Genomic DNA, 20,457 nt, shown 5'->3' with positions numbered 1-20,457 from the left:
CCCAATTTATTGTAACCAGAATATCATCGAATTTTGAACATGAAAGGAAAAAGCACCGTTCACAGTGGGGAGAAACTGTACACATGCTCTGTGTGTGGATGAGGCTTCAGCCGATCATCTGGCCCTTCGAGACACAAGCAGAGTCACACTGGGGAGAAACCATGGAAATGTGGAGAATGTGGGATGGGATTCCATTACCCGTGTGAGCTGGAAGCTCATCAGCACAGTCACACTGGGGAGAGGCCGTTCATCTGCTCCGAGTGTGGGAAGGGATTTACTGATTCAACCCACCTGCTGATACACCAGCGAGTTCCCACTGTTGCAAGACCTTTTAAATGCCCAGACTGCGGGAAGGGCTTTAAAAGTTCTGGGAACCTGATTCGTCATCAACATATTCACACTGACGAGAGACCGTTCAGGTGCTCTCACTGTGGGACTGGGTTCAAATCATCATCTGAACTCACTGTACACCAGCGCAGTCACACTGGGGAGAGGCCGTTCACCTGCTCTGAGTGTGGAAAGAGATTTACTCAATCATCCAATCTGCTGAGACATGAGCGAGTTCACACTGGGGAGAGACCATTCACCTGCTCCCAGTGTGGGAAGGGATTCACTCAGTCATCTGCGCTGCTGAGACACCAGCGAGTTCACAAGTAACTACAGTGATTGGATTTTGTTGTTAATCACATCCAGGACTGGGCCATGTTCATTGGGATCTGTTTCTGCTGATGTTAATAAATACCAGTCCAGTTATAGGGGTTCATATTATGGATCAAAGTCAAATGAATCAGCTTTATGCTCAACACAGTTTGTCGAATCTTTCTATTATCTCCAAAACAAGTTAGTTCCATTTGAAGGGCTCTCCCTCTCCCCTTTCTCCTCCACCCTCATCTCCAACAGCAAGCGTGAGGAGCTCATGGAGCTTCTTTGTCACTAAGATTGAGACAATCCGATCAGCTGGCTCTGCTGCTTCCCTCCCTTCCACTAACCCACCTGGAAAAACTGTCTCTAAAGTTCCCCCTTGTCTGAGCCCTGAACCCAAATCTTCCTTTAGTTTCTCTCCCATCCCCCCTGATGTCCTCTCAGCGCTCATCTTGTCCATGAGACCCACCTCCTGCTCCATCGACCCTATTCCCAATAAACTGCTGATCATCCAACTTCCCCAAGTTCACTGAGATTTTAAACAGTTCATTCTCCCAGGTACTGTCCCTCTCTCCTTCAAATCTGTCATTATCACCCCCCACCACCAAAAAACAAACCTTTGACCCCCACGGTCCTTGCAAACTACTGCCCCACCTCCAACCTCCCTCTCCTCTCCACAGTGTTTGAACACGCTGTCACCTCCCAAATACTGGGACTCTCAGTGTGAACAGGGTGGGATGTGTTTGGAGACAGGATGTCCCAGTTCTCCACCCTGGGATTCTCAGAGTGAACAGGGTGGGATGTGTTTGGAGACAGGATGTCCCAGTTCTCCACCCTGGGATTCTCAGTGTGAACAGGGTGGGATGTGTTTGGAGACAGGATGTCCCAGTTCTCCACCCTGGGATTCTCAGTGTGAACAGGGTGGGATGTGTTTGGAGACAGGATGTCCCAGTCCTGCTGCTGTACTCATTGTCTGGTGTATATTTTATTTTACTGTAACTTACAAAATGTTCATATTCGGCTGTGTTGAATTCAATCTGACATCTACCGGCCCCATTTACTAACCTGTGTGTTCACACTGAATCACTCTCGGTCCTCTTCACAATTCCCCACACTCCCTATTTTCCTTCACCTTTGGTGTAGTTGAATGGAATATATCAACCTGGTATCACTGTCCATTCTCGTGAATGGAAAGTGTAGTGGAGGCTCTTAACTTGATAGCTTCTGGAGATATTTGTATCTTTGTTTATGAACTGTTTTGTGGATGCATTTGATAGTCTGGTCACTACTGCAGACCATTGCAGTGGGGGTAAAGTAAAGATATTTTGACAAAGACCCAGTTTGACCTTCTGATAAGATCGCCTGAAAGACTAAGAACTGCTTGTATCAGATAAAGTGTGTGCCATGATGTTGGCGTACTGGTGTGAGTGTGCAGATTTGTCATGTGTGAAATCATTAACATGTGGAAATGCATGTTGAACCTGCAGTAAAGAATGGGTCCCAAACATGCTCAGCTATTCGACAACAGAACAACGTAAAGTTCTGTTGAAGAGTCAAACGGACTCGAAACATTAACTGTATTCCTCTCCGCAGATGCTGTCAGACCTGCTGAGTTTTTCCAGGTATTTTTGTTTTTGTTTTGGATTTCCAGCATCCGCAGTTTTTAGCTTTTATATTAACGTAAAGTGATTACTGTGGGCAGCAGAGTGAGTCAACATTTCTAAATCATTAAGGTATTGACACATAGACTGTGGAGAAACTGACTCTAAAACAATCAAGATTGAACTAAACACACTGGCAATTGTCAGAAGGAGCAACATTAAAGTAAAGGGGATTTGGGTGGGGTTGGTTGGAGGCCAAGGAGAAATAATACTTAATAAGAATTATCCACAAGGTGGATGCAGGTGAAGCGAAAACTGGAGAATCTTTTAAGTCCATGCAGGATCTGTTGCGTTAATAATTTAGAATCAGGAGCACTGCTGCAAAAGGATATGGAATATGATTGAAAGAGGTGATCTATATGTGAGGAATGCCAATTCAAGTTGATGGCGATCAGATTATTCTGGGAACTTTATTGTGTTACCTACGATATATCAACAAGAAATGAGGAAAACAAGCTTATAGCTTAGAAATAGCGAGATTAATCAGAAATCAGTTGAGAAAACTCAGTCAGGACTTTTCCTCACTCAAGCTGGGGAGATCTTTAAGAAAATTGCTCTATAATGATGTCTAAAATCTTAAGATCTCTTTAATATTCAATATATTCCTTTTGAAGAAAATTCCGACAGCAGTTTGCAGATTGAAAAACACAGGACAGGCCAAGCACATGTCTCCAGCACAGACATTCCTGAGAGAATCTCATGACCCACACGTAAACCAACCATCTGAGAACAGGTTAAAAACAGGCTCTCAAGAGGAAAACAATCACTTGGGACAGAAAAGAGATGTTTGATGTGATCCACGCTGGGCAGCCTCCGTCAAACAGAAGGCGACTGGAGAAAAACTTCCCAACACTTCAATTAAGAAGCAGAAGGGGCTGCTTCCCCAGCCATTGGCAACAGATACCAACATTCTGCCTGTCTCACCCATTTGTTCATCCTCTGGGAGCGGTAAACTGCTCTTACCTTCCAGGAGTCATGCACTCTTTCTATCTGTTTAGTTTATGTATTATATTTCAACTTTCTACCTCAAGATCTACTTAAGAATGACAATATCATAACCTCCCTTAGCGCATAATCTATGACTGCCAAACATTGGACAGTACAGAGAGAGATTTACTCTGTATCTAACTCCGTGCTGTACCTGCCCTGGGAGTGCTTTATAGGGACGGTGTAGAGGGAGCTTTACTCAGTATCTAACCCCGTACTGTACCTGTCCTGGGAGTGATTGATGGGGACAGTGTAGAGGGAGCTTTACTCTGTATCTAACCCTGTGATGTACCTGCCCTGGGAGTGCTTTATAGGAACGGTGTAGAGGGAGCTTTACTCTGTATCTAACCCCATGCTGTACTAGTCCTGTAGATGTTTGAGGGGGACAGTATAGATGGAGCTTTACTCTTTTACTAACCCCACATTGTTGCTGCCCTGGGGGTGTTTGCTGAGGACAGTGTAGATTGTAGAGGGAGCTTTATCCTGTATCTAAACCATGCAGGATTTGACTGGAGAATGATTTTAGCAGACACTCGATGCTCAGGATGCCCCATTCTCCAGCACTGACTTGTTTCACCTCTTGGAGAATAATATTTAACCCAGAGATAAGAGAGGCCAGCAGTTTATCCCCCGCCCACAGCTCCAAGGTACAGTGAGTGACCTGAACATTGTTGTACTGTTTGCTCAATATTTCACCTCTGGGCCCGAGCCTTTCAGCAATGATTTCAATTTGTTCTCCTCCAGTTACTTTACTGACTCACCGACTTGTGGAAATAGTTTTTCCTCATTTACCTGATGGGATTTTGAACCCCTCCCTCAGATCTCCAATGACCCTTTGTTCTCATGAAAAGTTCCCCAGTTTCTGGAATCTCTCCTGATAACTAAAGCCTCTCTTCCCTGGATTCATCTCAGTGAATCTCCTCTGCACTCTCACCATGGCCTCGACATCCTTCCTGGTGTAAAAGCCCCATAACTTGGTCTAATATTCTATCTGCAGTTGAACCGATGATTTGTACAGGTTTACATGACCTTTGTCCCTTTTGTACTCTACACCCTGAATCGTAAAACCTAGGATCCCATGTGCTTCTTAAACACTTAATAACTCCCCCTCTCTCCCATTTTTAAAGATCTGTGTCTCTGAATACCTTTTGAGTGTTTGAGATATTGACAAAAGATGGCTAAATATACATTGAGGTGAAATGGCTGATATAATGTGTATTATGCGATAGAGAAGTTCAGCCTGAGTTACAAACTCAAACAGGCTCTTCACTGCAGACAGGTCACCATGGCAACACTGATAAGACATTCCATTGCCCAGAGTCGGCTCATTGAAAACTCGAATCAGATCAGGGAAAAGGACAGAGTTTCTCTGTTATTAACCACAATATAAACAGAAACCAGAGTGAGGAATGGAATAGATCAAATTATAATGTGAAATTTATGCCTATAATTGCGAAACTATCAGAAATAACAGAATTAACAGTGGGCAGGGGAGTTTAGGGAGAATGAGAAAATTTCTGACAAAAAGTAACTGCTGGGAACCAGGGAATGTCTCCTTGGGAATCACATATTAGAGAAATTCCAGCTGTCTTTTCCTCACTTCCTGCCAAAGCCCAGCAGAGAAGACAAAGAAGAGTCAGGGGCCAGAGCTGGATCACTACAGGGTATAAAAGTGAAGGGATACTGATGTAAGGGGGCAGCTAGGACTGGAATCACCAGAGCGTTAACCTCATGTAAGTGACTGTGGACATAAGGGACTTGCATGTTTATTCTGATTGATGGATCAATATAAGATACGATAGAGGATAGGGAATCTGATCAGTTTCTATTTTTTATAAAGTTTTAAAGCAGACTCTCGAACTTTCTAATGAATAAGGCAAGGTGTTTGGTCGAATCTTCCATCTCTTTACTGTTCTCTTACTCTGCACCATCTAAATCTTTCCCACTTTTTATCTTTAATAACTTATGAAATTCATCGCCCCATGTTTCTGTTTAATTTCATCTGATATCTACCTGTCCCATTAGAATTATGGAATGCTGACATCACAGGAGGCCATTCAGCCCATGTGTCTTTGCCAGCTCTCTGCAAGAATAATTTACCCATGTCAACTTTTCCACAAACAGCTGGGGATTGACAATATTTGCTGGTCTTCTTAGTGAAAGGGCAGGGGAGTGGGACTGGCTCATTTGCGCTTACAGAGAGCCAGCACAGGCAGGACGGGTGAATGGCCTCCACCTGTATTATGAACAGTCAATGGATTGGAGTGAAGGAGTGGGATTGACCCACAGCCTGAGTTACAACTTTAAGGTCAGGAAGAGAGAGAATCTGGAGAGGAGAAAAGAATTAGTAGGAGGGACACTGAATCTGGAACAATGAGCAGAGAGGGGGAGGAATGTGTGGGACAGGGATTTATAGATTTGGGGGAATAAAACGAGAAAGCATATTCCATAGAAATTGAATTGTCTGTTCTGAATTTCTATCCTGTACTGACAGTGATGACTTTTGTAAACTGTGTTTACAGGGGATTAGAGGGAGAGGATTTTCTGATGGGGAAACTCAAACCAAAGATCTCGACAAGATCTTATAGAGTCACTGAATTAATAAATGACCAGCCTCTGATTATGGAAGGAGAAATGTTTGTCTGTTCTGCCTCTGGGGAAGATTCACATCATAATTTGCCTGGAAACTCACCAAGACACATACACCTGAGTCAGAACATATGTCGGGGTCAAACCTGACATCACTTGTGCAAAAAGTCTGGTTTAGTCTCAGACAGTTGCCAGGGAGAGGAATGGAGTTGGTATCTAGGGAATGAAAACAATGGCTTCGGTCTTCCCAATATTTAATTGGAGGAAATTTCGGCACATCCACCATTGAATATCAGACAAACAGTCTGATAATTTAATAAAAGTGGAGAAGTGGAGAGAGGTGGTGGTGAGGTAGAGCTGGGCACTGTCAGTGTACACGTGGTAACTGACACTGTGTTTTCAGATGATGTCATTGTGGGGAGCATGTTGATGAGAAATAAGAGGCCAAGGCTGGATCCTTTGGGGACACCAGAGGTAACTGTGGGAGTGGGATGGGAAGACATTACAAGCGATTCACTGACGATGGTTAGATAGAGAAGAATGGAACCAGGAGAGAGCAGCCCCACCCAGCTGGACGACAGTGGAGAGGTGTTGGAGCATAATGGTGTGGTCAACATTGTCAAAGGCTGCAGACAGGTCAAGAAGGACGAGAAGGGATAGTTTACCTTTGTCCCAGTCACATAGGATGTCATTAGTGGCTTTGATCAGAGCTGTTTCAGTCCAGTGGCAGGGCAGAAACCTGATTGGAGGGATTCAGACAGGGAGTTCTGGGAAAGATGGGCACAGATTTGGGAGGTGTGAACATGTTTGAGGAGTTTGGAGAGGAAAGGAAGGTTGGAGATGGGACAGCAGTTTGCAAGGACAAGGCCAAAGGTTTGTGTATTGACGAGGGCTTGATGATGTCAGATTTGAAGGAGAGAGGGACAGTAACTGAAGAGAGAGAACCATTAGCAATCTCAGTGAAAATGGGGAAGTTGGGTGACCAGCAGTTTAGTGGGAATAGGCTCAATGGAGCATGAGGTGGGTCTCATGGACAAGATGAGCATGAAGGTGGCATGAGAGGAAATGGGAGTGAAACTAAAGAAAGATGTGGGTTCAGGGCTCGGACAAGGGGGATCTTTAGAGATAGTTTGTCCCGGTGGGCTAGTGGAAGGGAGGGAAACAGCAGAGGCAGCTGATCAGATTGTCTCAATCTTAGTGACAAAGAAGCTCCATGAGCTCCTCACACTTGTTGTTGGAGGTGAGGATGGAGGAGACGAGGGGAGAGGGAGAGCACTTCAAAAGGAACTAATTTGTATGTTTAACACAGAGCTGATTTATTTGACTTTATTCAGAATATTAACAGCTATAACTGGGTTGGAGTTTATTAACATTAGTAGAAACAGACCCCAATCAACATGGTTCAGTCCAGGATGCAACTAACAGCAAAATCCATTCACTGATGTCACTTGTGAATTCGCTGGTGTCTCAGCAGGTGGGATAACTGAGTAAATCCCTTCCCACACTCGGAGCAGGTGAACGGTCTCTCTCCAGTGTGAACTTGCTGGTGTACTAAGAGTTGAGATGACCACCTGAACCCAGTCCTACACTGAGAGCACCTGAATGGTTTCTCGTCACTGTGAACACGTTGATGGTACATCATTTCCCCGGAGCTTTTATAGCACTTCCCGCAGTCTGAGCATTTGAACAGTCTCTCCCCAGTGTGAATTCGCTGGTGTTTCAGCAGGTTAGTTGAATGAGTGAATCCCTTCCCACACACTGAGCAGGTGAATGGTCTCTCCTCAGTGTGAACTCGCTGGTGTGTCAGCAGGTCAGATGTCTGAGTGAATCCTTTCCCACACGTGGAGCAGGTGAACGGTCTCTCCACAGTGTGAAGTCGCTCATGTTTCAGCAAGTTGAATAGCTGAGTGAATCCCTTCCCACACACGGAGCAGGTAAATGGTTTTTCCCCAGTGGGAACTCGCTGGTGTGTCAACAGATGGGATGAACAAGTGAATCCTTTCCCACACATGGAGCAGGTGAATGGTCTCTCTCCGGTGTGACTGTGCCGATGAGTTTCCAGTTCAGACGGGTAATTGAATCCCTTCTCACAGTCCCCGCATTTCCATGGTTTCTCCCCATTCTCACTGCATTTATGTTTTGACAGGCCTGATGATCGGCTGAAGCCTCGTCCACACACAGAACACGTGTACGGTTTCTCCCCACTGTGAACGATGCTTTTTCCTTCCATGTTCAAAATCCGATGATATTCAGGTTACGATAAATTAGACGACTCTGTCAGATCCTGATGTGATGTTTGGTTTCAGTTTCACTAGGAAAAAGTGACCATGAAGACTGCTGGATTGTCATAAAAACCCAACTGGTTCACTAATGTCCTTCAGTGAAGGGAACCTGCCACCCAGTCTGGGCCTACACAAGACTCTGGTGTCAGAAATAAAACAAGTATTAGGGGCAGCAGGAGATCACATGGCCCTTCGAGCCTGCTCCGTCATTCAATACAATCGTGGCTGAATTTGGGCTTCAACTCCACTTTCCCGCCCACTCCCCACATCCCTCGACTCCCTGAGAGACCAAAAATCTCCCCATCTCAGCCTGAAATATATTCAATAATGGAGCATCCACAACCCGCTGGGCTGGAGAATTCTACGTGACAGAAGGAGAAAAGGAGAGAGAGAGAAAGTCAGAGAGAGGAGTGGGAGAAGCAGGGGGTGAGGAGGGGGCTTTTCATCGACCTACAAATAGACCAGAACTTTGATGGAATCTCCCAAACCCTCAACCTCTACCCATGAGAAGGACCAGGGTAGCAGGTGTATGTGAACACCATCACCTCCAAGTTCCCCTCCAAGTCACACACCGTCCTGACTTGTCAGACATCCAGTACTGGATGAACAGAAATTTCCTCCATTTAAATATTGGGAAGATTGAAGCCATTGTCTTCAGCCCCCACTACAAACTCCACTCCCTAGACACCGACTACATCCCTCTCCCTGACAACTGTTTGAGACTGAACCAGACTGTTCACAACCATGGTGAAATATTTCACCCCAAGATGAGCTTCCAACCACATATCCACATCATCAACAAGATCGCCTATTTCCACCTCAGCAACATCGTCCGACTCCACTCTTATTTTCAAATTTCTCCATGGCTGCTCCCTATTGCTGGAATCTCCTCCAGCATCACAACCCTCGGAGATATCTGCGCTCCTCTAATTTGGCCTACTGAGTGTTCCTGATTTCTATTGTTCCACATTCGTGCCCATTCTGTCACTTTCCAAGGCTCCAAGCTCTAGAATTCACTCCCTAAACCTCTCTACCTCATTTTCCTCCTCTAATTTACTCTGTAAAACCCAGTTCTTTGACCAAATGCTTGATCACCTGCCCTAATGTCTCCTCATGTGGCTCAGTGCTTTGTAACATTTCTGTGAAATGCCTTGGAACATTGTCTTACATTAAAAGTGCTTTATAAATACAAATTGTTGTTGTTGATTTGGATATATATCACTGTTCCTTCATCATCACTGGGTGAATAACCTGTAACTCCTTACCTAACAGCATTGTGGGAGCACCTTCACCACACGTACCGCAGCGGTTCAAGAAGGTCAAACATCATCTTCTCCACAGGCAACTGGCAATATTTGCTGGTATCTATGGAGAGGGAAACAGAGTAAACATTTCAGGGTTCGCAGAATGATTTACAGGGAGTAAAAATGGTGCAGAATTTGATGGTCAATATAAGCTCAGAAGTGGAATAGAAATGGACTATAGCGCAGGAAAAACAATTCCTGACTATGAGAGATACAGTGGGAAGATAAAGCTGGGAAGGCAGCAGCACATGGTCAGAGGATGGGCAGCGGAGGAAACCTCACTGAGACACAGTCAGCAGAAGTAACAATAAAATACTAAACATAACTCAAATAGATCCAGTATTAGAGACAGAGGAAGGTGGACAATGGCAGAGAGGTGATCAGGGAGGGCAGAGGTGAAACAGAGCAATGGACGGACATGGATTCAGATCCTCAGTAAAGGAGCCACACCAGTCCCAGAGACTTGGAACCTCTCACAGAAAACAGAGCACCGCACTAAAAGCTCTAAATTGTAGATGGATGGTGAAAAATATTCACCTCTGAAACAATATCACCATTTTCAAATTTAAACTCTCCTGCTGGAGCCTGCAGCTGAAAAGATAGCAGAAACACTGGAGTCAGAGAAAAATCTCCCAGTTGAGGAAATACCCGGGAAGCGGAGTGATGTCACCGTGTAATTGTTGATGTGTGATGATGTCACCGTGTAATTGTCGATGTGTGATGATGTCACAGACACAGAATATCTGGGTCTGAGCAAACCAGTGATCACCAGACGTTATGAAGGATGTGAGGGTCCTTGAGAGAGGGCAGAGGAGATTTATCAGAATGGGTCGAGGGATTTTAATTGTAAGATTAAATTCAAGAAACTGAGGTTGTTCTCCTCGGAGTAAAGGAGCTTGAGGGGAGATTTGATAGAGGTGTACAGGATTATGAAAGATAGTTAAATAAAAGCTGTTCCCATTAGCTGATTATGAAAAGATTAAGGGACAGAGATTTAATATTTTAGGTAAGATCCACAATGTGAGGAAGAGATTTTTTACCCAGTAACTGAAACATTCAAACTGAGAACATTCAAAGGCTGGTGCTATTCAGGTCCTGGTGAATCAAGAGACTTTCAGATTTTGACGTGATGTTTGGTTTCAGTTTCTCATCTCCCTCAAGTATCCCTTGAGTTCCCTTTCCTCTTCTAACATCCTGTAAATGGAATTCAAAAAATCCATCATGGTCAATCCAGGATTGAAATTCAGAAAGAACAAACGTTTCTCTTAAATTCAGAAAGAACAAACATTTCTCTTGGTTTGAGTTTGCTGTGTGTAAATCCTCCCCTTCTAACCCCCTGTAAAAGGAGTTTCCAAAATCCATCCCTGTCAGTCCAGGATAGAAATGCACAATATTCTCTCCTCCTACCTGGACCAATATGACCGCGCATGCGCCCTGCTGCACATTGCCCCCTATAAAGATGGCGGCCGTCACCCGGGCCCTGGCGAAGGGAGAAATCCAGACTCTTTCGGCCCGTTCTCTGCAAACACAAGACCGGTACCTTGTTATTTGGGGTCTGAGGCCAGCGTTGTGTATTTATAAAGTCTCCCTACCCACTCCGCTGGCTCCATTCCTCCTCACACACCCACTAACTCTGTTCCTTTGCTCCACTCGACATTCTCTCACCTGCTCTGAGCAGCTTCAGTCACAGGCCAGTACTGCGCATGCTCATGGCTCCGTCCGCAATGCGCATGCGTCTGGCGCTGCTGTTGTGAAGATAGGGCACATTCTGCCCCGCAGCGAATGCTGGGTAGCCAATCCGCCATTGAAAGATCACGTTGTAGAACAGAAGCCGCTGTCCTGTAATCAGAATACGATGGGTGCCATAGGGGCAAGACATAAAATTGTTGAATCAATGATACAGTGGCCAAATTGCTCCGGGGTCCACAGCAATTCTCACCTGGATGTAGAACAAACCCCGACAGTTAGATCTGAACTCAGTGTAGTCTCAGCAGATGGGGTGAGCTAGTAACATTTCCCCCGATACATGGAACATTTAAACCGTGTCTTGCCAACATCTCTGCTCTGATTGTGGATCAAATCTTTTGAAATTTTAAAGTTGGAGTGTTAACGTGTGGGCAAACTGAATAAAGCATTTTGCACATGTGAAGTATGGTCTCCCAACAGCAAGATTGTGTTGCTGTGTCAGTAAATGGGATGAGAGTGAATCCCTTTCCAATTTTAACTGGTGAACAATCCGTTTACAGTGTGTGTTTACCTAGACATTTTCAGACATGGATCTCGAAATCGACTGGTAATGGGTGCCACATTCTTAGCACTACATAAGAAAAAGGAACAGGTGTAGGCCATTCGGCCCCTCAAGCCTACTCTGCCATTTAATAAGATCATGGCTGACCTGATGGTCACCTGAAATCTGTATCCCACCTATCATTGATAACCTATCGCCCCCTTGCTTCCCAAGGATATATCGACCTCTGCCTTAAAAATATTCAAAGACTTTGCTTCCACAGCCTTTTCGGGAACAGAGTTCCAAAGTTTCATGACTCTCTGAGAGAAAAAAAATTGCCTCATCTCCATTTAAAATGGGTGACCCCTTGTTTTTAAACAGCGAGTCCGAGTTCTAGATTCTCTCACAAGAGGTAACATCCTCTCCAAATCCGCCCTGTCAAGTACCCTGAGGATTTTTCTGTTTCACTGATCAGGTAAAGTAAAGCAAAATACTGCAGATGCTGGTTATCTGAAATAAAAACAGAAAATGCTTGAATTCTCAGCAGATCTGGTAGTGACTGTGGAGAGAGAGACATAGTTTTCATTTCAGGTCTGTAACCTTTCATCAGAACTGCACTGCATCTGAAATGTTAATAATGCCTCTCAATCCAAAGATGCTGCCAGATGTAGTAAGGGAACTCAAGAAGGAAATGAAAATCCCCTTTGAGGAATGGAATCCAATGCGAATGAAGGGTGAACTGCCCGACTGACCAGAGACAGTCAAGGCACCTTTCCCTTCTTTAAGACGCTGGAACAGTGACTCTAATTTTATCAGTGAAATTAACTGATCTGAGACATTGAAAGGATTCTCGTTACTGCACATCAGGAATTCAAACCTAATATCGGCGTCGGGACAATCAGAATACTTGGTAACAGACAAGACAATGAAAGGCTCGAAGGGAGATGGCACCTGTTGTAGGAGAGCTGGTTCCCGGTGACATGGATGTGTCTGCAGTGAGTGGGATCAGACTGTTTCCATGTATCTGGAATGAATGTCCCACCCTTTGTTTTGGAAGAGTAAAGCTGATAGAGCGCGATAGCTATCTGGGTAGCGGCAATCTGAAGATTAGATTCACTGACACCCTTGTTAGGATACCTTGTCAGTCAGGTTTGTGTAAGTGTCTGTGGCGCAATTGGTCAGCGTGTTTGTCTGTTAACTGAAAGGTTGGTCATTCAAGACCACCCAGGGGGTGAAGATTTTTACTCTTTTTCCCCCTCAGCACCTATCATTGCCACACAGTTCCAGGTTGTCATTGGGTACTTGGGCTGCAAGATATCCCCAAACGGTGGCAGGTCTTTTGTTGTCCAGTGAGCTCCCACAAAAACAGCTTCTTTTTAAAATTACTTTTTCTGTCAAATACAATGAGAAAAGATTTGGACCCACTCTGTACCTTCATCTAACCCATCAGAAATTCATGATATTATTGGAATCACACGAACCCCTCAATTATTCTCTCTTCCTCAACTCCACAGTGAGTGAGACAGGGAAAAGCAGAAAAGCAGCAATATTCCGGCCCCGCCCTCTCCAATCACCCGCTGCCAGCAGAAAGCGGCGACTGCAGCTTGAATCAGCGGGTTACTGCCCATCCCTGGGACACAAGATACTCCAACCCAGGCCAAACCTCCCAATACACCGAGCACAGGCTCAGGAAAACACAGGTAGATTATATCCCGGTCACTAAACCTCCGAGCAGCATTTGCAGAATACCCGAGTGAGTGAGTCACAAATAAATGTCACACAAACTTATTAATTCTTTTCACTGTAAAATTCCTTCATTTTATAGAAAAGCTGACTGTTGTGAATCTGAAAATGAGCACCATGGGATTTGTGTTACCGAGTGACTTGTTTTCCATTGTTTGTCCGTCAGGTTTGCAATTCAATTTGTGTTGGATAATGAAGTGAACCTGATTTCAAAATGAGGGCAGAAAGCAGGTAAACATTAAATGCAGGAGAAAATCCTGAGGAAAATGGATCACAGTATTTGGAAAGAGGTGCAGCTAAGAAGTGGAAGATGTGAATGATGTTATTGATGACTGAGAGGAATGCATTGCAACCTTGGGGCTTTTGTAGGCCGATTACGTCCCACACTTTAAACTTCCGATCAAGTTGCGGTATCAGGTGGAAAGCAACAGGTTTATCCATGTATGTTGGGATACGAAACAGTTTTTCACACGCCCGGCTAGCTCAGTCGGTAGAGCATGAGACTCTTAATCTCAGGGTCGTGGGTTCGAGCGCCACGTTGGGCGCTGTAATATTTTAAAAATCTGGTTAAGAGTCGTACGGTCTGGAAACATTTCCCCTGTTTCTCCCTCCAGCTGCTGAGTTTTTCCAGCATTTCCTGTGTTTGTTTCAGGTTTCCGTCATTTGCAGTAATTTGCTTTTATCTTTTTACTTTTAAATCTTGTTGCTTTAAAAAAAAACACCAACCAATCACTGCGGCTCCTGTGAAACTTACAAGGTAGACATTCATCACTGAAAGCAAATTCAAACACATCAAATTCAAAGCACTTTATCGTCGCATTTCTTCCTGCTTCTGTCCCTGCCTCGCCTCCAGCTCCCTCTGCCCGTCTAGCCCCCAGGTCAATTAGCTGCTCGATGCAGACACAGCCAGTTCGTGGGAATGGTTCTTCCTGGTTCTCCCAGATACTGATTACAGGAATGTGCCTAGTGCCGATTATCCACAGTCACACTCTCCTCCCAGTTGTTCAGCTTTTAAATTGAGTTTCACACTGGGTTTCAATGTGAAGAAAGCAGAGCTGTGATAAGCTTATATTGTTCAGCAGATGTACTGCAAAAGGTACATAACAGGCTGATGATAACAGTGCTCTTTGGACGCGGTGAGCTCCAGTGAAGGATTAGCACCATTAATGTGTCGCTCATTTCGTCTCGTGACAAATCTCGTGCTGGAAATGACAAGAAAACTCGCAGAATTTGCTACGTGTTTTGGTTTCAAAAAGAGCCGAATACAAGGTAAGAAAGTGCATCTCGCTCGAGTCGGTTATAAAATGGCAGAATGACCCGTGCTGTTGGGAAACATAAAATTATAAAAAGTTACAGCACAGAAAGTGGCCATTCGGCCAGGCGTGCTGCTTTCAAAGAGCAGTAGTGATTGGTTGATCCATCAAGAGTGATATTTGTGCCAGTGTAAACAGGAAGCAGCAAAATTCGTACTTCTCCCACCAATATTTTGCCTCACACCAACATTTCTATAGTCAGTGCTTTGCAAACAGCCCTTCTCCTCTCCTCTTCCTTCACTGCCACTCACGAGTGTGATGTTTTCCGGCTCTGAGGCAAAACTTAAACTCTCACTCCTCTGATTCTGGTGGAGTTTTTAAACGTTTCCAATCAATGAGTGATCGACACTCATTTCGACCAATTCAATAAATTGACATTCCCTGACCGGGAATCGAACCCGGGCCGCGGCGGTGAGAGCGCCGAATCCTAACCACTAGACCACCAGGGAAGTTGTACCAAGTTTTTTTCGATTCGGCTTATCTACGCTGCTTTTGCCTATTGTTTTTCAGTTCAGATCTCTTTCACCACAAAACTGCCTGTTTAGGTTCAAGATAAATGACGTCTTCAGCCAATGAACACAACAATTGCTGTGAGCTGGAGCATGAAATTGACAATGAGATGAAATAGTCCCACAAGCTACTCATGTGTGACTTACAATTTCCAAAACACTCCACCCTATTCGCTGTTGATCCAATGGAAGCGCCAATCCCGAGTCACTGGACATCAGGGAAACTACCAATAAAGCTTGAGATTTGGATTATGGAGGCAACTTTTGACTTTTTTTTTAATCCCGATCTCCTTCACCAGAGACAACTTTCTCCGACCAAATGGTCTGTTTAGTTTGAACACAAGTGACTTCTTCACCAATGAGAAGTACCATTGCTGTTAGCTGGAACATGATATCGATACTTTCCTCCTTTAAGACAATTCTTAAAGCCTCCCCCTTTGACCGAGCTTTTAGTCATCTGACCAAATATGAGGCTCAGTGGTCACACTTTGTTATATAATGCTCCTGGGGAACGCCTTGTGACGTTTCATTAGGTTAAAAGCGCTTTATATATACAAGTTATCGTTGTTGTAGGATATACATAGAAAGGGCCAGTCTCCTGCTTTATCTTTCACGCTGATACTTTTCTCACCGACATTTTAACCTGAACTAATGTGAATCAAGTTTGTGACGTTAAAAACGTTTTCACCCCCTCAGGGAACTGAACCACATTGACAATCGCAGAGGAACAGGCACAGAGAGATATACACCGAGAGTGACAGAGGTCTAAAGAGAGACACATACACAGAAAGCAAGGCTGTCACCAACTTGGCTCAGTGTTTGTTCCATTTCCGAAAGCAAATTCCCTGAATGTTGACAAATGAATGGGAATCAGAAAATACGGACGTATTTGGAAGGGTTTCCTTCTAATTAACTGATAATTAATTTGGTTAAAATCACAAATGGTGAAAACTTTAGTCAGCAGGATTCCAACCCTTGTGTTCATATTTACAACAAACGTAAATTATCGAACTTTCCCTCATTCAAATAAACAAGCTTGGATAATGCTCTTGCCAGGTTTCAAACCGCAGCTCCATCATATGTGAAGTGAATATGACCCCACTCGCCTCTATAAACCCTGCGCTGTAAAGATCCCAATATAAGTTGTTGTGGGGGAAAGGCGGGCGTGTGAAATTGATTGAGTTGCTCTTCCAGAGAGCCAGCACAGACACGATGGGCCGAATGACTTATTTTGTCGCCATCTCTGATTTGATAAGAACACATTTGAGCTCTGGAGCAGCTGTTACTCATACCTCAATATTTAAGGTGATGGATTTGAAATCCATTGTGTTTTCCCCCTGTAGGTTTGAATCCTGCTGACTACAGTTCCCATTATTCCTCATTTTAATCAGGTGCCGCCAACCTCATCCCTGCGGCTCCTGTGAAACTGACAAGGCGACACACGGCAGAAATTCATCACTGAAAGAAACTGACACACGTCAAATTCTGCCGCTTTCATGTCGCATCTTTTAACTCCCTGTTCTCCCTCTCAGTCGTTTCCAGGCTGGTCAAATGTCATTCATTTGGAACTTTACCCTGGTCCTCGTCCACTGATTATGGTCAACTTTCCATGCATTGTAGTCGGCAGTTGGCCCCATAGCTCAGTGGTTAGAGCACTGGTCTCGTAAACCAGGGGTCGCGAGTTCAACTCTCGCTGGAGCCTGTGGCTAAGGTTTAGCCAATGAAACCAAGTTCCGTGGAAAAGTGGGTGGTGGGCTGGACAATGAGAGGCTGCAAAGTTAGATGGGTTCGGTGATTGGTTAGCAAGACGGCAGGAAATGTAGCAAGTCTGAAGTTACTCGCTTGGTCTTAAAAATAATTTTTTAAAAACCAACAAGGCAGCGCATTTTTCAAAAGCTGAGAAAGTTATGTTCTGGTGTTCAAAGAGACTTTTTGTACAAGGAACGCAGAAGTTGCATCAGTCTGTGTAGTCCCATTGGTCAGTGCATTCGGCTGTTAACTGAAAGCTTGGTGGTTCAAAAGCACTCAAAGACAAAGCATTCAATGTTTTCCCTCCCCCCTCCCCCTCCTCCCATCTCATCAAAATTCATTGTCACACAGATCCAGGTTGTCAACGACAGCAAGAAAAATTTCCACAAATGTTACCAGTTCTGCTGTTCTGCAGTGAATTTCGAATCAGGGAATCTTCGGTGTCTAAAGCAAATGTGATAACCACAACACAACAAAAACAAGCGCAGCTCTTTGCAAACGACCGAGAATGTCAAACCATGCAGTCTTAGTGCACTTCTGAACCTTGCTGTGTGGAAGTATAATTCGGCTGAAAACCTTAGCCATGCGGCAGTGAAATTGATCTAATGTTAGAATCATCAGATAACACAGCACATCAGCAGCTCATTCAACACCTCACACATGTGCGAACTATCTTAGTGCAATTCGGCCCCCATCCTTCTCCATTCCTTAAGGACAGTGCATTTTTCAGAATATCATTCAAAACTTGGGAAGTATAAATGTCACAAGGCTGTGAGATAATACAGTCTTTGACTATTTCACAAAAAAACAGCAACGATGCAACTTTTCCCCACTCTGTATTTTGATAATGCTACTTCCTGGTTTCAAACAGAGAACCATTCGTGTATGAGGTGACCGTGATCCCCACTGCCTTGCACAAACCCTGCGCTGTAAAGATCCCAATGGAGCTGTCTGGAATGTTAAGCGGTGACGTCATGCAGCACCACTTTGGGTCTTTGTTTTGAAGAAATGGAATTCGGCTGTTCTCATTAGGAATGCTGGAGACAAACTGATCAACAATGTCATCATCAAACGGCACAACACAGTAAGAGGCCCTTCCACCCATCCTGTCTATGTCAGTTTTGTACAAAGAGCTTTATAATTTATGACAATTTCCTTCTCTTTCTCCTTTGCCCTGCACAATTCCCATTTGGAAACTCGGTGTTAAGAAAACCAATATTGATAGCTTCAGCTCGTTCCTCACCTGAGCCAATACGTCAGACTTGCTCCAGGCCCTGACGTTTGCAGTGAAGGAGAACAAAGCAATATAATTTGCAGGCTAACCTGGATCTATTTTTATTCATTCACAGGATGTGAGATTCGCTGTCTAGGCCAGCATTTGTTGCCCATCCTTAATTGCCCTTGGGAAGGTGGTCTGCCTTCTTGAACCGCTGCGGTCCATGAGGTGTAGGGACACCCACAGTGCTGTTAGGAAGGGAGTTCCAGGATTTTGACCCAGAGACAGTGAAAGAACGGCAATATATTTCCAAGTCAGGATGGTGAGTTACTTGAAAGGGAACTTCCAGGTGGTGGTGTTCCCATGTGTTTTCTGCCCTTGTCCATCTGGCTAGTCATGATCGTGGGTTTGGACACTGGAACTCAGGAGCCTTGGTGAATTCCTGCAGTGCATCTTGTAGATGGCACACACTGCCGCTACTGTGCGTCAGTGGTGAAGGGAGTGAATGTGGATGTGGTGCCAGTCAAGTGGACTGCTTTGCCCTGGACAGTGTCCAGCCTCTTCAGTGTTGCAGGGGCTGCCCTCATCCAGGCAAGTGGGGAGAATTCCATCACACTCCTGACTTGTGCCTTGCAGATGGTGGACAGGCTTTGGGGAGTCAGGAGGTGAGTTATTCGTTACATGATTCCTAGTGTCTGACCTGCTCTTGTAGTCACAGTGTTTATATGGCCCGTCCAGCTCAGTTCCTGGTCAATGGTAACCCCAAGGGTGTTGATAGTGAGGGATTCAGATATAATAACGCCATTGAACATCAAGAGCGATGGTTGGACTATCTCATGTTGGAGATGGCCATTGCCTGACACTTGTATGGTGCGAATGTTACTTACCGCTTGTCAGCCCAAACCTGGATATTTCCCACGCCTTGCTGCATTTGGACATGGACTGCTGCAGTATCTGAGGAGTAGGGCATGGCTGAACATTGTGCAATCATCGGCAAACTTCCCCACTGACTGACCTTTAACAACAACAATCATTTTCCTTTGTGCTAGGTATGACTCCAACAAGCGGAGAGTTTCCTCTGATTCCCATTGACACCAGTTTTGCTACGGCTCCTTGATGCCACACTTGGTCAAATGCTGCCTTTATGTCAAGGGCTGTCACTCTCTGGAGTTCCGCTCTCTTGTCTATGTTTGAACCAAAGCTGTAATGAGGTCAGGAGCTGAGTGGTCCTTACGGAACCCAAAAGGGGCATCAGTGAGCAGGTTATTGCTAAGTCAGTGCCGCTTGATAGCACTGTTGATGACCACTTCCATTATTTTACTGATGATGGAGAGTAGACTGATGGGGCGGTTATAGGCCGGGGTGGATCATTCTCACTCTTTCACTCCCAGTTTGGTTGGAAGAACGAGAAGGGACATGATAAATTGCAGGGTTTCGGGGAAAATGTTGACAAGACGGGCAGAAAGACCACTTTCACTGCTGTAACCATTGTATGAATTCATATAAATAATGCGATAATTGGGGCAACTTCTGTAGTTGTGGCCGAGTGGTTAAGGTGTTGGATAGAAATCCATTGGGGTTACCCCGTGCAGGTTCGAATCCTACCGACTACGTTTTCCATTACTTCTCATTTTAACCACGTGCAGACGGAATTAATGATCGTTTGAATCGAGGAAAAGAGATCCAAACACATCCGTGATCTCTTATTTCCATTCATTTGTGGGCCTTCTGCAAATCTCCAGTCGGAACTGGGAAAAAAAATTAGCCAACTTGTGACATGATTTCATTCTGGCATTTGTATCTCCTTAGGCCTCTGTGTATACCTATGAGTGTGTTCCTCTGTGTGGGTCAATGTGGTTCAGTTCACTGAGGAGGTGAACACATTTTTATGAACACAAACTGTATTCACATTAGCTATGCAACTTCACATTACAATGTTATAGTGAAAAATATCAGGATGAAAGAGGCAAGAGGAGTTTGTCTCTTTCTATATATGGACCACAACAACAAATTATATTTATAAAGCTCCTTTTACCTAATGAAACGTCACAAAGCGTTCCCCAGGAGCATTTTATAACAAAGTGTGACACCGAGCCACATAATCGGTCAGATGACTAAAAGCTCGGTCAAAGTGGGAGGCTTTAAGAACTGTCTTAAAGGAGGAAAGTATCGATTTCATGTTCCAGCGAACAGCAATGGTTCTTCCCATTGGCTGAAGAGGACACTTGTGTTCAT

General features: G+C 44.6%; 1 protein-coding gene and 3 non-coding genes across 4 annotated transcripts in view; 3 read left to right on the top strand and 1 right to left on the bottom strand.

Annotated features, from left to right (window-relative positions):
• LOC144698037 (uncharacterized) overlaps window positions 1-20,457 on the top strand; it is a 211,089-nt gene that overhangs the window by 17,746 nt on the left and 172,886 nt on the right. The gene's annotated exons all lie outside the window — the stretch shown is intronic.
• On the top strand, window positions 13,908-13,980 carry trnak-cuu (transfer RNA lysine (anticodon CUU)). Its single transcript has one exon. It is a non-coding gene; the product is annotated as a tRNA-Lys (tRNA).
• trnae-cuc (transfer RNA glutamic acid (anticodon CUC)) lies at window positions 15,126-15,197 on the bottom strand. The gene has a single exon. It is a non-coding gene; the product is annotated as a tRNA-Glu (tRNA).
• trnat-cgu (transfer RNA threonine (anticodon CGU)) lies at window positions 16,887-16,959 on the top strand. The gene has a single exon. It is a non-coding gene; the product is annotated as a tRNA-Thr (tRNA).

This window comes from Cetorhinus maximus, chromosome 23 (genome assembly GCF_964194155.1).
Source record: "Cetorhinus maximus chromosome 23, sCetMax3.hap1.1, whole genome shotgun sequence".
In the NCBI taxonomy this organism is placed as follows: Eukaryota; Metazoa; Chordata; class Chondrichthyes; order Lamniformes; family Cetorhinidae; genus Cetorhinus; species Cetorhinus maximus.
The sequence above is the reverse complement of the archived record's forward strand: the minus strand, read 5'-3'. Positions and strand labels throughout refer to the sequence as shown.